This window comes from Oreochromis aureus, linkage group 6 (assembly GCF_013358895.1).
Source record: "Oreochromis aureus strain Israel breed Guangdong linkage group 6, ZZ_aureus, whole genome shotgun sequence".
Lineage (NCBI taxonomy): Eukaryota > Metazoa > Chordata > Actinopteri > Cichliformes > Cichlidae > Oreochromis > Oreochromis aureus.
Window position 1 is genome coordinate 41,099,768 of NC_052947.1, and position 17,165 is coordinate 41,116,932.

The 17,165-nt window shown below is 41.3% G+C and overlaps 1 protein-coding gene and 1 long non-coding RNA gene across 2 annotated transcripts in view; one reads left to right on the forward strand and one right to left on the reverse strand.

Moving 5' to 3' along the window:
• Positions 1-9,730, reverse strand: part of LOC116319573 — a 35,821-nt gene extending 26,091 nt beyond the window's left edge. Inside the window, exon 1 of the transcript XR_005613459.1 lies at positions 9,630-9,730. The gene's annotated coding sequence lies outside the window, so the exon portion shown is untranslated. The remainder of the gene's footprint in view (positions 1-9,629) is intronic.
• A 3,153-nt stretch (positions 9,731-12,883) lies between these two features.
• LOC120440801 lies at positions 12,884-16,900 on the forward strand. The gene is made up of 3 exons (XR_005613525.1): positions 12,884-12,961; positions 13,053-13,108; positions 16,343-16,900. It is a non-coding gene; the product is annotated as an uncharacterized LOC120440801 (long non-coding RNA).
• Positions 16,901-17,165: the final 265 nt, after the last annotated feature.

Sequence of the window (17,165 nt, forward strand, 5' to 3'; positions counted from 1 at the left end):
TCAACCCTTCAGGTCTGTGGATTTATGACTTCTAACTGTTCTGTCAGATTCACAGTGACAAAGTGTAACAAATGCAAATCAACTTTTTTTCTGTAGAAAAAATCAATAAAAAGATGAAAAACACAAAGCAAACTAAGACAGTGTTAAGGATATTAAAATAGAAACAATCAAACAGGTCTCAGTCATGTGATCACTGCTCAGTAATCACCCCACTTCCTGTCGGTCCTTTTGGCTTGAACAGGGGGGACTGAAGCTCGCTGTGTTTGCTTTTGTGCTGTGTCATCATGACTGAGCATCTCCTCCCAACTCCCAAAGAATCTGCACCAACAGGATTCTTGGATCTTTCTCTGACTCTAGACCAGAATCGGCTCATTACAAAACAGCAAAGACCAACTGATCCAGCAGAGCCTCAGCTCATCTGATCCAGAATATAAAGGAGAAAAAGCCAAACTGATCAAACATGCCACACAAGGCTGTTCCATATATGGTAAGAAATCCCCCGGCACACAGGAAGGGCAAGAGTCAAGGCAGCAGAAGCTAGAGGGAAGTCAGCCTTTAACCACACACACACACACACACACACACACACACACACACACACACACACACACACACACACACACACACACACACACACACACACACACACACACACACAGCTGCTAACACCAGGCCCCTTGAAGAGGTCAAACTCATATTACTGGAAACATAACAAAGAACGATCAGAACCAGAAGACCCGAGACACAGAGGGAACTGTAACACTGGCTCATCATGGAACAAATGATAATGATGATTTTTAACAACAAGAACCAAAATTAATAGTTACACATTTACAACTTTTTGCCTTAATGTCATGTGTATGAAAACAAACATAACTTCAGAAACGTTGTATAAAGCTGTGGGTGGAGTTTGAGAAATGGGTGATTAATAGAAACTGTCTTCATATTTCTCGCTCACACTGGCACATCCAGTTTAGTTTGATAAACAAAAGCAATCTTCATAAGCTTGAAACATCTGTTTAAGTATGTGTATCAAAGCTAACAAAGAGGATAATCCTCAGGCTCCACAGCAGCAGAAACAGTAAGTAATCCACCACGAGCCACTATAAACCAGTATAATCAGCTGATTTCAGTCGAGTGTGTCTAATTTTAGAGAAACAAACCCTTTAAATATAAACTTTGCTCTTTGTGCAGCATCATTGTCAGCTTTGTGTAATTAAATACTCGACTACAGCTCAAAGAGGAAGAGTACAGGAGAGTAACAGCTGAAATCAGCTGCTCTGCTACGATGATCATCAGTCCAGCTTCAGCTTCAGAGCCTGTTTTAAAGTGTCAGTGCTCATCTTTAAGGAACCTCGCCGTCGCTGACAGCCTCATGAGCTCGTTCCAAATCAAATATTCTTCTATTATATGTAAACTGATAACATAAGTTTCAGGTCTTTAACCTGTTGGACCAAGAATGCATTTATGGTTCTGCCTCTCTACACCTCACTACAGACTTTCAGCTTTAATTCAAGCAGCTTCACCAATTTTAAATGAGCTGATTATGAATTACAGACACTTTATCAGAACACAGATACAGTGTTGTGCAGTTATACTGTACGGTCCAGTTCATTCATCCACTTTCTTTACTGGTTCTCCAACTACAGCCACAGGAAGCTGTCACAGGGTGAGAGGGGCGGTGCATCTCAGAGAGGTTACCAGTCCAACCCACAGAGACAGAAAACACACTCTCACATCCACACCGACAACAACGATCCCTACTTAACCTGACACACACATGTCCGGAGCACCAGGGACAGGAAGAACATGGAAACTCCCTCAGAAAGACCTGAGCTGACCAGGAACCCCCTGCTCGCTAATAAACATCCAAACACTGAAACTTCATTAGGATTGTTCAGCAAAACACTCAGCAGCTTTGTGAAGATGTTTGAATCAGGAAGCCTGTAAAAAGGCAGCTTAGATTTCATAACAACAGAAGACAGAACCACAGATGACCAAAGGTGCTTTTGTAGCTCTGGTTACAGTTAATCAGTGAGTATAACAAAGATTTCACTTGGCGAGTATCAGAGGATGTAGGAACGGCAGGAGTCCAGGGTATAAACGTCAGTAATGAAGTACAACAGCAGAGTGAACAGTGCACAGAATTTGTATTTAACTCACAGCAGCTGCAGGTACATGTACTTCATATGATAAATCCAAATACTAAACACGTGTCCCTGCTGCAACACACCTGAATAAAATTAGCATGTCATTAAAATATTCTATAGCCCTGACTGCATGCTGAGGTAGTGATTCAGCCGTTTGGTTCATGTTACAGCAGCTCATGAGTGAATGAAGATGGTGCAATAAAAGTACCTTTGGAAGGACATTTTTCCAAACACTTACATTTATTTAAAATGACTTGAGTAGAGTTAGGGGTGCCAAGACACCAGCACCCGAGGACTGGAGTGACACCCCTGACCTAATTTGTTTTTATTTAAAATCAAAAACACATGACTAAATTATTTACATCACAAAACATAAAAAAAAAATACTTTCTCATGCTTTTTCTTAACTTAGCTTTAAACAGCTCCAGTTGTGCAGTTTGGAGAAGCTAAAATAAAAATCCAGCTGTGAAACATTTGATGCCATAATATTTAATTATCTTTTGTTGGAGAAAGTTTGAATATCTGCTGAGTTTCTTATAAGATGAACACTAAATTTAGCTCAAGCCAAATACTGCAGTACTGTGTACTTTTCCACTGCAGTACTGTGTACTTTTCCACAGTCATGGTTTTTAGATGTAACTATGATGCCATCTAGTGGTGAAATTCTGAAGTTAAAAGTTGTGCAGTTTGACCTCAAATCGGTCTCTTGCGTCCTACGAACCAGTCTATTCATTTATGTCCTCTGTAATGGACATTTGTTTTTAGTCTGTATGTTTTGACTTATTTGAGCTACCCTAACAAGTCCTGATGCACTAAACAGAGGACATCCTGGGCTTTCCATTGATGTCTCGTGTATGGGTGGTTTCTTTTAGCTCCAAAGAGGCAGGAAATCACAAAGAAGATTAAACAGGAAGATTCTTTTTTTTCTCGGTTCTCGGGAAGATAATATCAATCTATCTATATACACAAAACCAGATGCTTTTAGAGTTTAGATAAAAAAATAATAATAATAAAGAAATGATGTCATCATGTGCAGCTATGCTGCTAGCTTCAAACCCAGAAACTGTTACGAGTTCAAACTTGTCCTGATCCAAACCATATGCACCAGATGTAAGACCAGCGGAAACCAAAAATCACCCTGTGGTGACTGATAACAGATCACACTGACACTGTGAGGGCTTTTTTACAGTTATATGAAAATCTTGGTCGAGTGTTGGACTGGCGACCTGTACAGGAAATACCCGCCTCTCACCCTGTGACAGCCCGGGAGAGTCCGCAGTCAGGATGGAAAATATCATTTAAACAGCTCAATTCAATTCAATTCAATTTTATTTATATAGCGCCAAATCACAACAAAAGTCGCCTCAAGGCGCTTTAGATTGTACAGTAGATAGCACAATAATAAATACAGAGAAAAACCCAACAATCATATGACCCCCTATGAGCAAGCACTTTGGCGACAGTGGGAAGGAAAAACTCCCTTTTAACAGGAAGAAACCTCCGGCAGAACCAGGCTCAGGGAGGGGCGGGGCCATCTGCTGCGACCGGTTGGGGTGAGAGAAGGAAGACAGGATAAAGACATGCTGTGGAAGAGAGACAGAGATTAATAACAGATATGATTCGATGCAGAGAGGTCTATTAACACATAGTGAGTGAGAAAGGTGACCGGAAGGGAAAAACTCAATGCATCATGGGAATCCCCGGCAGCCTACACCTATTGCAGCATAACTAAGGGAGGATTCAGGGTCACCTGGTCCAGCCCTAACTATATGCTTTAGCAAAAAGGAAAGTTTGAAGCCTAATCTTGAAAGTAGAGATAGTGTCTGTCTCCTGAATCCAAACTGGAAGTTGGTTCCACAGAAGAGGGGCCTGAAAACTGAAGGCTCTGCCTCCCATTCTACTTTTAAATACTCTAGGAACAACAAGTAGGCCTGCAGTGCAAGAGCGAAGTGCTCTAATAGGGTGATATGGTACTACAAGGTCATTAAGATAAGATGGGGCCTGATTATTTAAGACCTTGTATGTGAGGAGCAGGATTTTGAATTCAATTCTAGATTTAACAGGAAGCCAGTGAATGGAAGCCAAAACAGGAGAAATCTGCTCTCTCTTTCTAGTCCCTGTCAGGACTCTTGCTGCAGCATTTTGGATCAGCTGAAGGCTTTTCAGCGAGTTTTTAGGACATCCTGATAATAATGAATTACAGTAGTCCAGCCTGGAAGTAATAAATGCATGAACTAGTTTTTCAGCATCACTCTGAGACAGGATATTTCTAATTTTAGAGATGTTGCACAAATGGAAGAAAGCAGTCTTACATATTTGTTTAATATGTGCGTTGAAGGACATGTCCTGGTCAAAAATGACTCCAAGGTTCCTCACAGTGTTACTGGAGGCCAAGGTAATGCCATCCAGAGTAAGAATCTGCTTAGATACCATATTTCTAAGATTTTCAGGGCCGAGTACAATAACCTCAGTTTTATCTGAATTAAGAAGCAGAAAGTTAGCGGCCATCCAGGTCTTTATGTCTTTAAGACATTCCTGCAGTTTAACTAATTGGTGTGTGTTACCTGGCTTCATGGATAGATAGAGCTGCGTGTCATCTGCATAGCAGTGAAAATTTATGCTATGTCTTCTAATGATGCTGCCTAGGGGAAGCATGTATAATGTAAATAGAATTGGTCCTAGCACCGAACCCTGTGGAACACCATAATTGACCTTAGTGTGTGAAGAGGACTCTCCATTTACATGTACAAATTGGAGTCTATTAGATAGATATGATACAAACCACTGCAGCGCAGTTCCTGTAATACCTACAGCATGTTCTAATCGCTCTAATAGGATATTATGGTCAACAGTATTGAACGCTGCACTGAGGTCTAGCAGGACAAGCACAGAGATGAGTCCACTGTCAGAGGCCATAAGAAGATCATTTGTAACCTTCACTAAAGCTGTTTCTGTGCTGTGATGAGCTCTGAAACCTGACTGAAACTCTTCAAATAAGCCATTCCTCTGCAGATGATCTGTTAGCTGTTTGACAACTACTCTTTCAAGGATGTTTGATATGAAAGGAAGGTTGGAGATTGGCCTATAATTAGCTAAGACAGCTGGGTCTAGAGATGCTTTTTAAGTAAAGGTTTAACTACAGCCAGCTTGAAGGCCTGTGGTACATAGCCGATTATTAGAGATAGGTTGATCATATTTAAGATCGAAGAATTAATTAATGGCAGGACTTCTTTGAGCAGTTTTGTAGGAATGGGGTCTAAAAGACACGTTGATGGTTTGGAGGAATTAATTATTGAAGTTAATTCAGAAAGATCAATTGGAGAAAAAGAGTCTAACTTAACATTGATGGTACTAAAAGTAGCTGTAGATAATATTACATCTGTGGGATGATTATTGGTAATTTTTCTCTAATGATAAAAATTTTATTTGTGAAGAAGTTCATGAAGTCATTACTAGTTAACGTTAAAGGGATTGTTGGCTCAGTAGAGCTCTGACTGTTTGTCAGCCTGGCTACAGTGCTGAAGAGAAACCTGGGGTTGTTCTTATTTTCTTCAATCAGTGACGAATAGTAAGATGTTCTGGCTTTTATGGAGGGCTTTCTTATAAAGCAGCAAACTATTTCTCCAGGCTAAATGATGATCCTCTAAATTTGTGACACGCCATTTCCTCTCCAGCTTACGAGTTATCTGCTTTAGGCTACGTGTTTGAGAATTATACCACGGAGTCAGGTACTTCTGATTTGAGGCCTTAGTTTTCACAGGAGCTACAGTATCCAGAGTCGTGCGTAGTGAGGAGGTAAAATTATCAACAAGATAATCGACCTCTGTTGGAGTAGCGTTCAGATAGCTGCTCTGCTCTGTGTTGGTACAGGGCATTGAAGATGATAACAGTGGGTGGATTATATTCTTAAACTTAGTTACAGCACTTTCAGAAAGACATCTACTGTGATAAAGTCTACTCTCCACTGCTGTGTAATCAATTATTGTAAATGTAAATGTTATCAGGAAATGATCAGACAGCAGAGGGTTTTCAGGAAACACTGTTAAATGTTCAGTTTCTATGCCATATGTTAAAACAAGATCTAGAGTGTGATTAAAGTGGTGGGTGGGTTCTTTTACATTTTGAGAGAAGCCAATTGAGTCTAATAACAGATTAAATGCCATGTTGAGGCTGTCATTTTAGCATCTACATGGATGTTAAAATCACCCACAATAATTATTTTATCTGAGCTGAGCACTAAATCAGATAAAAGTCTGAGAAATCAGAGAGAAACTCTGTGTAAGGCCCAGGTGGACGATAGATGATAACAAGTAAGACTGGTTTCTGAGTTTTACAGCTGGGGTGGACGAGGCTAAGCATCAGGCTTTCAAATGAATTAAAAGTCTGTCTTGGTCTTTCGTTAATTAATAGGCTGGTGTGAAAAATTGCTGCCACACCGCCCCCTCGGCCTGTGCTTCGAGGTTTCTGGTAGTTAGAATGACTCGGGGTGTTGATTCATTTAAACTAACATACTCATCCTGCTGCAACCAGGATTCTGTAAGGCAGAGTAAATCGATTTGTTGATCAATTATTAAGTCATGTACTAACAGAGACTTGGAGGAGAGAGACCTAATATTTAATAATCCACATTTCACTGTTTTACTCTTTGGTTCAGATGTGGATACTGTATTGTTCTTTCTTTGTGATTTTTATGTTTAAGTTGTTTATTGCTGGTTTTGGTTTGTTTTTTGTCTGTTTGGGAGCTGACACAGTCTCAATGGAGATGGGTTTTTGGGGGGTAGCAGGAGGAGAGAAGCTGCAGAGAGGCGTGTAAGACTGCAACTCTGCTTCCTGGTCCCAACTCTGGATAGTCATATTTTGGGGGTTTAATGAATTTGTCCATATTTCTAGAAATGAGAGCTGCTCCATCCAAAGTGGGATGGATGCCGTCTCTCCTAACAAGACCAGGTTTCCTCCAGAAGGTTTGCCAATTATCTATGAAGCCCACATCATTTCTGGGACACCACTCAGACAGCCAGCAATTTAAGGAGAACATGCGGCTAAACATGTCACTCCTGGTCTGATTGGGGAGGGACCAGAGAAAACTACAGAGTCCCACATTGTTTTAGCAAAGTTACACACCGATTCAATATTGATTTTAGTGACCTCCGATTGGCGTAACGGGTGTCATTACTGCCGACGTGAATTATGATCTTACTGTATTTACGTTTACCCTTAGCCAGCAGTTTTAAATTTCCTTCAATGTCGCCTGCTCTGGCCCCTGGAAGACAATTGACTATGGTTGCCGGTGTCTCTAGCTTCACATGTCTGAGAACAGAATCACCAATTACCAGAGTTTGACCCCGGCGGGTGTGTCGCCGAGTGGGGAAAAAGCAGTTGAGACACATGAACAGGTTGGTGGTGTACCTGGGGCTTCAGTTTAAGACTATGCTTCCTCCTCACCGTCACCCAGCCGCCCTCTTTCCCCAGCTGCTTGGGGTCTGCCGGGGAACAGCTAGCGGGGCCTGCGCTATCTTCGGCTGCACCAGCTACAGGGGCCTGGCTAGCTACGGGTGAATGAAGGGTGCGAAGCCGAGTCTCCAATTCAGTAATCCTGGCCTCCAGAGCTGCAAATATGCTACATTTGTTACAGGTATCATTACTGCTAAAGGAGGCCGAGGAGTAACTAAACATCTGACACAATGAGCAGGAAAGTGCAGGAAGGACAGGTGAAGTAGCCATGGTGCTAACGAGTCGGCTACGAGCTAAGCTAAGCTAGCAAAACAGTAAAGAGACAGTGAGTGAATACTTTGGCTATAAGTTAGGTAGGTTTACAGCTGAACTGTAAACATTCAAAGAACAAATGTAGATTTTTTTTGTGAAAAAAAAGAGCTGAAAGAAACAAGAAGTTTTTGTTCTGTAATTATTTAGGAAAAGCTGAAACATCCATATTTGATGCATTCTTAATTTAACCTCTTCTGATCTTGACCTCGTAGCAGACTAAACCTAATATTAATAAATACGGCTAACGCAGTATCTGTTTTTTTTAAATTAAGAACTAGTACAAAAAGGAAATTTAAGATGAATGATTTTTGTCTGACAGTCACATTATGTTTTTTTTTTTTGTGTGACCCTCGGTCATTTTCTCTCACAGCAGCTTTAAAAACCTCAGTGAGTAACTAGTGAAGAAATAAACACTGACACCAACCCGGTCAGACTGAACTAAAACTACATCTCTGCTGCAGTCCAATGAAATGTTTCACTGTCTGTATCTGGTATCAGTGTGTTTATGGACTCAACTGAACAGCCAATCAGAACAACTGAACATGCAACCCTGAGCAAAAGAAGACTGCAGTTACAATCAGGCCTGAACACGCGGATCGTGTTTGTGCTGATGGGGCAGCTCAGCACACAGAGAGCTGTTCCAAACCAAACCTTTGGAAACCACCAGGTGGCGCTGCTGAGGTTAGAAATCTCAATTGCGGCAGGGTGTTGGACTGAGCGGGTTATATCACTCTGTGAATCTGTGAAGGTGAACCACCTGTTGTGTGTCTGATATGGAGGAGAAATCCACCTTAACAGGTACAGCTTCAACAGTTTTACAAAGCAGAGCGTTTTGGCTGAAACTGAAAAAAAACCCCCCCAGGAAGCTCAAAGTAAAACCTTCAAACAGCCGAGAGCAGCAGTAAAAGTGCTGCATGCGCACATTAGAGGTTCCTGTTTGAGTCACAGTAATCCACATCCCCCTGTATTAAGTCTCAAATAAAACTAACTACAGGTAAATCTATTGATAGCAGACTCAGCTCTGGGTTTCTATTCTTGGACTCTGCTGCTGTATCTTTGCATGATTCATATTTAAATGAACCCATGTTTGTTTATTCTGACAGCCCTTCAGTTCAGCCTGTTTGTAAATGTGTTTAGCTGAGATGACCATATTAGGGATAACCCCTCCCTGTGACATCACACAGTTGGTAAACTACTTTTTATTATAAACACAGCGCTGGAAAAGGATGTGTCAGAAAAAAGGAAAAGTGGAAGAGGTCTGCTGCGTGAACGCTCAGCAGTGCATTCCTGCTGTGATCTGCCTTTACCTGCTGTAATCTGCTGTAATCTGTGGTTATGAGTAAAGAATGCAGACGTGTCAGACTCAGCAAAAACAACACAGTCAGTAAATCTCACTGAATCTAAGTCAGACTTTCCCTCCTCACTTCACAGCAGAGAAACAGGAACACAAAAATAACCCAAAGCAGTCTGAAAACAACAACCGCAGTTTAATAATGTCACAATAACAACAACAGAGAAGAACTTTCACTTTTTCACTCTCACAGCGACACACACACACACACACACACACACACACACACACACACACACACACACACACACACACAGAAATTCCCTGTGAGGGACTAAAGTGAGCCAGCTTTGCTGAGTCAACATTAACAGCCTCTGTTTTTCCTTTGTATAAAACATTTTAAAGAGTTATTCAGCTTTTCTTACCAGCATTGTGATCTGGAGTCGAGCGGGAACATTTGTGAAAAAGAAAGTTGGAACTTTCTCGTGTGCTTGAAGGGAGGGGCTTTCAGCAGGAAAGGGTGTTCCCTCCTCCCCCGTTTGCTCCAGTGAGAGTGATCCAAGTGTACAGCAGCAGTCATTCTTAGAGCTCACAGCAGAAACTGTGTGTTTGTGTTTAAATGGCTGATCAGGACTGATGTAAAAAACTCTTAAACCTTCTTTAACCAGGCAAGTTATCGAGACCATGTTCATTATTTTAAAATGTGTCAGTGCCCAAACACTCCAAGGGCTAAAAAATATCTAAAGTTAAACAGCTGGCAGTAGTTTCAAAACATATAAGTATTTGCACAGATGGTGAGTCAGTGTTCTACATTTTCTCTCTTCAAGGACGTATCGTGTCTAGGAGTTCAAAAGTTTAAGTGTCTGGAGATGAGCTCTCTACTGGGTTTAGGTCAGGTGACTGTGGAGGCCAGGTCACTGCAGGATGCTGTGGTAACCTTGGTTCAATGTGCCTTAAATTTAGATTAAATCCACTACAGTTTCACCAGCAAAGCAGCCCCACACCATCACACCTCTTCATCATTTTTCTTTGCTACATAATTTCATATATTTTGCTTCATATATTTGATGTCTCCAGTTTGTTTCTACAGTGCAGAAAGTAGTAAAAATAAAGAAAAAGCATTAAATGAGAAGGTGTGTCCAAAACTTTTAATTGGTGGTGTACACAGACAGTGGTGGCCAAGCAGAAGAAGACGGCCGTAGTGATAGATGTAGATATACCAAGTGACAACAACATCAGGAAGAAGCTGGAGAAGTACCCAGGGCTGAGAGATGAGCTCGGGAAGATTCGGAGGGTGAAGGTAACAGTGATCCTGGTGGTAACCGGAGTGCTCAGTGAGGTGACCCCCCCAGCTAGATGAGTGGCTCCAGCAGATCCCAGGAACAACATCTGAGATGTCTGTGCAGGAGAGCGCAGTCCTAGTAAAAGCTCAGCTCGATGAACAAAACAAAGACTTTCTGCACGTCGAGCAGGGAATTATTGGAAATGTTATTTAATTAATTTCTTTCTCCTCTTTAGGCTTTGTCTGTTCTGAAGAATCACAAATAATCGTGAAGGCTGGAGAGACTGTGACTTTACATGGTAATAAAACATGGCATCAAACTCAGCATTACCTTTGGCTCTACGGGCGACGTTCCCCAGAGACAATTACCATCGTCATCAGAGGAGACGTCATCAATGGAACGAGATTTACAGACAGGCTCAACACAGACGTGAACACGGGATCGATCACCATCTCAAACCTCACCGTCCATGACACCGGAGTATTTTCAGCTCAGTTTTTTACACCAGACGGAGTCTTAAAAGAAGCGTTTGACCTCATCGTCCACGGTAAGTAATAAATAACAGTTTCCTGTCTCTGAATGTTTTAGATTTAGTCGTTTGCTTTGAAAACTGTCTGCTTTGATTTTTGAGATTCTGTGATGTGTTGAAATTCTCAAATAATAACAAAATGACAATTTTCTTTGTACATTTTTTGTGATTTCTCTTTAAAATCCAGATAATACTATTGTTGTTATTGATGTTGATGTTCTGGAGGGGAACGATGTCACTCTGGACCCTAAACTAAACATGCGACTGAAAAACCTCCAAGTCAGATGGATGCAGGGTGAAAGCTGCAATGGAGAGCCCATAGTTGTGTTTGAGAATAATATGACTTCTATTAAGGAAAGCTTTGAGAGTCTTCTGCTGCTGAACCCGTGCACTGCAGAGCTCACCTTTATCGGCATAACCAAAGACCTTTCTGGGAGTTACTGTGTCAGGATAGAGGACTCTGGGTTCGTGGAAATAACGACAAAGTTTTTCATCACTGTCTATGGTGAGTACATGTTCTTTGTGCCATCACTGAGAAGCATGATAACGGTGACTTTTGTTGTTGTTGAACCAGTAAAACCTGTTTTAAATGCTGACGTCACACATGTAATCTAATCATGTGAATGTTCAGGTACAATTCAACAGCAGCACTTTCCTTCTTAGATCCTGTTTCTGTTCCACACATCACTGAAGCCCAGACGGACATTACAGCAAAGACCAGCATTGAAACCCAGTCAGCTGTCAGTGAGATCTGCTCTGCAAGATGTTGGGTAGAGAATTCATTCAATGTCATCCTGTCATGGTACAGAGGAAGTGAGATTATAATGAATACTAGTGACCCAGACGTCTCCAACAACCTAACCCTCACTCTGGAGATCCAGAGAAAGAATGAATCCATCTACACCTGCAGGGCAGAAAACCCGGTCAGTAACAAGACTGCTGCCCTCAACTCCAGACTGTGGTGTTCAGCTCATGACATCACAGGTACTCTGTGTGTGTGTGTGTGTGTGTGTGTGTGTGTGTGTGTGTGTGTGTGTGTCCAGCCTTCGTTGTGTGGAGCAGAAACGTGGCCGCCTGAAACACTGGAACCTGCTCTCAGTGAAAAGGAAACTTAGATGTGCATCTTAAACTTTAAGCTTAGTTCTTGGTTCAATAAAGCTCCGGTACTGTTGCAGAGCAGGCTGTCAGTACTCCGAGTGAGGACAGAGCCAGAGTACAGTGCTGTGCTCACAGCCCTGAGCCGTCCATCCGTGCTAACCACCGTGCTACTGGTTCCAAGTAAATGAGCGCATCTTTCAGAAGTTATTGAAATATTTTCACTTTCTCAAACTAACGATGTTTGATTTTCGTAAACATATTTTTTTCTGTACTTACTTTTGTTGGGTGCCTTCAGTGCACTCTGCACTTACCCACTGATACAGAAGCATCCAGAGTGGGCGTGTCACGGAAGATCCATTCAAATACTCATATCAGTTCATTTATTTGGCTTATTTAAACCAGGGGTGCATCGCAGGTGATTAAACATCCATTTAACACTGATTTGAATGATCAAATGTCCAAAAGTATAAAATTATTTATTGATTTTTATTATTAAAATTAATCTTCTTCACAACTTCTGCACACATGCAGGGTTCAGTGATTGATGTTTGTTGTGCCTTCATCTTGTGACTGTATGAGAAACATGTTTCCTGTTGTTATGTAACTGAGTGTGTGAACAACATGAAAATCATCTCAGTTTAAAACTGAACTTTATTAAACTGAAACTAGTTTTAATCATATCTGTATCATTAACAGCTTAAAGAAGAGTAAAACTAATATTTGAATTTGTTTACAGGTGACACAGGATGGATTAATAGAGTGATTGTAGGGGTGGGAGCGCCTGTAATGGTCCTGGTGATTGTTGCTGTTGCTCATTGTTACAGGCAAAGAAACAGAAATTCAGGAAGTATGTGAATGTAAATCTTTGCTGTTTTCATGATTATCTTTTACTTATAAAATTTCCTGTTACACACATTTGTTCTTTATTTCTTATCTAGATAAGAACTCTTCACTAGAGATGCGAGAACAACCCAATAACAACCAAAACCTCCAGGTATCCTCCTCTGTTTCATATCATAAACTTGGTCAGTCTTTTCATTAAATGCAGTTGTTTCCACACATGAACGTAACAATTTCAGGAAAATCATATTTTCCACAGTTGCTCTTTCTCACACAAAAATAAACTTCTTCAGATTAAATCTCAGTCCAGCAAATATTCTGGTTTAGATGGTAAATGGACTGATTCTTATATAGCGCTTTTCTACTCTCACGGAGTTCTCAGAGCGCTCTATACAACTTTATAAAAAGAACGATGCATGAAGTCCACCTGCTGTGGATTCACGGTACAAATGCAGGGCTGTTCTTCGATGTGTCACAGGGACTTTGAGGGCATGTTCAGTATTTGTGTTCTTACCATCTACTGCCAGGTCAGCTAAGATGTAGCCTAGCAGACAGCTAGCAGCCTGTCATGATCCTGGGTCTTATGACCCAGTGTTTTGAGTTTTAGTTCTTTTGATGTTTATAGTGTATGTTTAAGCTTATTAGGTTTCCTATGTTCATTTGTTATTAGATTCCCCTTGTGTCTTCCAACCCCTGTTAAGTCTCCCTTGCCCTTCATGTGTTTCATGTCTGTTATGTTGTCAAGTTCATGTAGTCATGTCTACGTTTCATTATGTGTCCTCTTTTATTTTCTAAGAGGTTCTGTGTTTTGTTTTACTCTTTTCCCTGTGGCGTTGTTATGTCATGTTGTGTCTACTGTGCCTTTTTGTCCCACGTTTCAGGTCCCTATGTTCTGTCTCTTCAGTTGCTGTTAAGTTTGCATGTCTAGAGTTCAGTCAGTGTGTTTCCTGTTTTACTTTGAAGGTCCGTGTCTCATGTGAGTGATTCTAGTTTTGCTTCCCTTGTCTCGTCCAGCCTGATTACTCCCAGCTGTTTCTCCATGTGTTCCCACTTCCTTCATTATCCTCCTGTGTGTATTTAGTCCGTGTGCTTTCAGTCAGTCCTTGTCAGGTCGTCTGCTCATCCACATCTCAACTTCAGGTATCCATGTTCATGTTTAAGGTTTTTCATGTTTAGTTTTAGTTCTCCCAGTTTAGGTTATTGTTTAGTTTCACCAATGCCCTTTTGTTTGTACCTTTTTGCTAGCCACAATAAACGGCTTGTTTTTTGTTAAATCCACGTCACGTTCAGTTTTTGGTCTGCGTTTGAGTCCTCTTTTGCAAACACATACAGTCTGCCCCAGCCAGACACTGACACAGCCACCTGTCAGTCAGAGAGGCCACGCCCCTAACAGTGATATTCAGCGAGTTATGTGCAGGGTGGGCTGATACTGCTGTGCCTCTTAGTGAACACAAAGGTGTTCAACTGTAAACTCTGCAGGACAACAACTAAAGCACAACACAACATGTGACCTGGGCCCTGTTTCAGAAAGCCGGTTTAGAAAACTCAGAGTTAAAAATGATACTCAGGGTTGAGTAACCCCGAACTGTCCAACTCGGAATATTCGGTTTCAGAAAGGCTGATAACAATTAGTTCAATCAACGCGGAGTTGCTTTAACCCCAAGTTAAGCACGCGCATAAAGCCCTGATTAGTGGAGCACAGATTAAGCGAGTCACCATGGAGACGGAGGGAAAGAAGGCGCGGCCAATGTATTTTACAGCGCTTGAGGCCGAAATTCTGATGGCAGCATATGCCGATAACATGCAAATTTTGCGGAAAAAAAGTAACACAGCCTCAGCTGCAAAAGAAAGGGAGCATGCATGGCAAAACATAGCCGACAGAGTCAATGCATGAGTGTTAATTTAAACATTGATCTAGGGATTTCCACCCATTTAACACGTTATTTTATTATATTTCATTTTATTTTTTATTTTATACATTTTATTTTGTGATGTGAGCGCATGTGCAACCCAACAGGCCCCAAACGTTCCTGGCAGCAAGTAAAAATGAAATATAAAAAATGTAGAGGAAGAGGGTCCAGCCACTTCTCCAACAAACCTTTCCTCAGTAAGATGTTCAGCACTGATTTACAACCAACCTAAGTAGGCATGTACTATGAATGTCAATGCTATTTTCTGTGTTTCAATAGCTCCCTGTAAAGCAGCTGTACAAGACCTATTTGATCAAGAAAATAAAAAAATGCTTTTTGGAAATGGAACACTTCAAGCAGCAGAATGGAATGTGAGTGCCATCTATACAGCCAATCACGCCTGGGAACCCTGAAAATAAATGTAGAATTTAAGTAGCAGTTCAAGTATCACCACATCATGAATTAGGTTTTGTTCATCCTGATACCTGCAATTTTGTGGAATCCCTCTTTGATAAATCTTGTGGGTCTATGACCGGGGAACACCACAAACGAGTACAGGAGACGTTTCAGTGCAACTGTAACATTCCTGACTGTCCGACAGACGGTAGCCTTGGAAACGTGCTCAGCGTCACCAATATTATACAGAAAGCTCCCGTTTGCAAACAAAAACGAAGTGCAATACAAATAATATGTACAGAACTGAGAGAATGTCCGCGATGTGTCACATGAGCAATATAAGGCCTGAGGATGTTATTCAAATAAATTATCGATTGTGCTGAAAAACGGTAACGTTCACACAGAAAATCATCAGGACATGATAAAATGTCCAAACGCGCTCTAATCACTCTCTCCCGGCGGAGAGCTCTGCGGAGAATTTGGGCTTCAACATCTACTGGCTCTTCAAGGAAGGGGCACCATGTCTGACACTTCCTACAGTCAGGTTTCTGACAAAGAGGCGGAGAAAGTCAGGGTTAGTTGAAGTAAACCTGCTAGGGGGCAGGTTAGCTTCACGGAGTGTGTCGTCAGAGTAACTCACTCAGAATTAATCTAAACTCGCTTTGTGAAACCGAAAACCCAGAGTTTTCGTTAACTCAGGGTATACTTACTCAGAGTTTGCACTAAACCGGCTTTCTGAAACAGGGCCCTGCTCTAAGTCCTGTAGACGAGTCCATGTGTTGTTTATGCTCTCTAAGAGTCTGCTGCAGCTTCTTTTGTGTGACATGAACTTCCTCTGTCCTTTGGATAGCACATTTAATCTAACAAACATTCATTACTGACATGTTTTGGTGAAGGAAAAAACGTCTGTTACTTAAAATAAATCTGTGATAAATGTCCCACAGTTACATTTAGTTTGGTGACTGCAGGGCCCTGAGAAATGAGCTCAGTGTCTCACGAGCACTTTATTTTGGTGATTGTGTTTACGTGATCTGGAGGGTGAGACGTGAAATGTGTAACGGGGACTTTATGTTCTTTTTCAGGGCAGTGATGAATCTCTGCTCGTAAACAGCAGAGATCAAAACTATCGAATGAGAAATGATGAGTGAGACGTCATCAAAGTAACAGCACACAGACACCCCGACGGTCCAGATTCAGGCTAAAGATCAGTTATATTACATTGTTAATGTGGTGACTTATGCTCCAGCGTCCCTTTGAGCAGACTGCTGAATGAGATTTTAAAACAGCTGGTGTCATTTTAACGTTATGTCTAAGTGGACAAGTGTGTCCTGGTCTACAGCAGCAAACTCGTTGTATGATGGCTGCATTTGGTTTGTAGCTATTTTTTTGTTTTTTAGTCTACGACCAACTGGTATGAACTATCTGTCTTTCCTCAATACAGCAAACATGAGATTTTTCTTTTTTCACATTAACTTTGTTAATGAGCTTTTTGTTTAAACCACCATCACTCCTGAGGTAACACTGTGAAAGCTGTCCTGTCTGGCTTCCTCCTCTGATGTTAGTTCATTTACTTCATATGCAGACGTTCTCCTTCGTTTCTGGTTTAGCAGCGCAGACTTCTCCACGCGAACACTGTCACCATCAACCCCATGATCTACGTCAAAGTGGAGAAATAGGGAACCTTCAGTAAGCAGATTTCAGGTTGCAATCAGGACCCTATCGATTTACAGCCATTTAGATTCACACTTTGAGGTAAAACTTACAAATGTTCACTGTCATGATTCATATTCCAGAAGGGGTCATAAGGTTCATCAGTGATACTGCATACAGAGATCATGGGGGATCCAGCTTTGGGAATTGGGGTAAATTTAAAACATCCCCATGTCTGTATGACACTAAAACTTA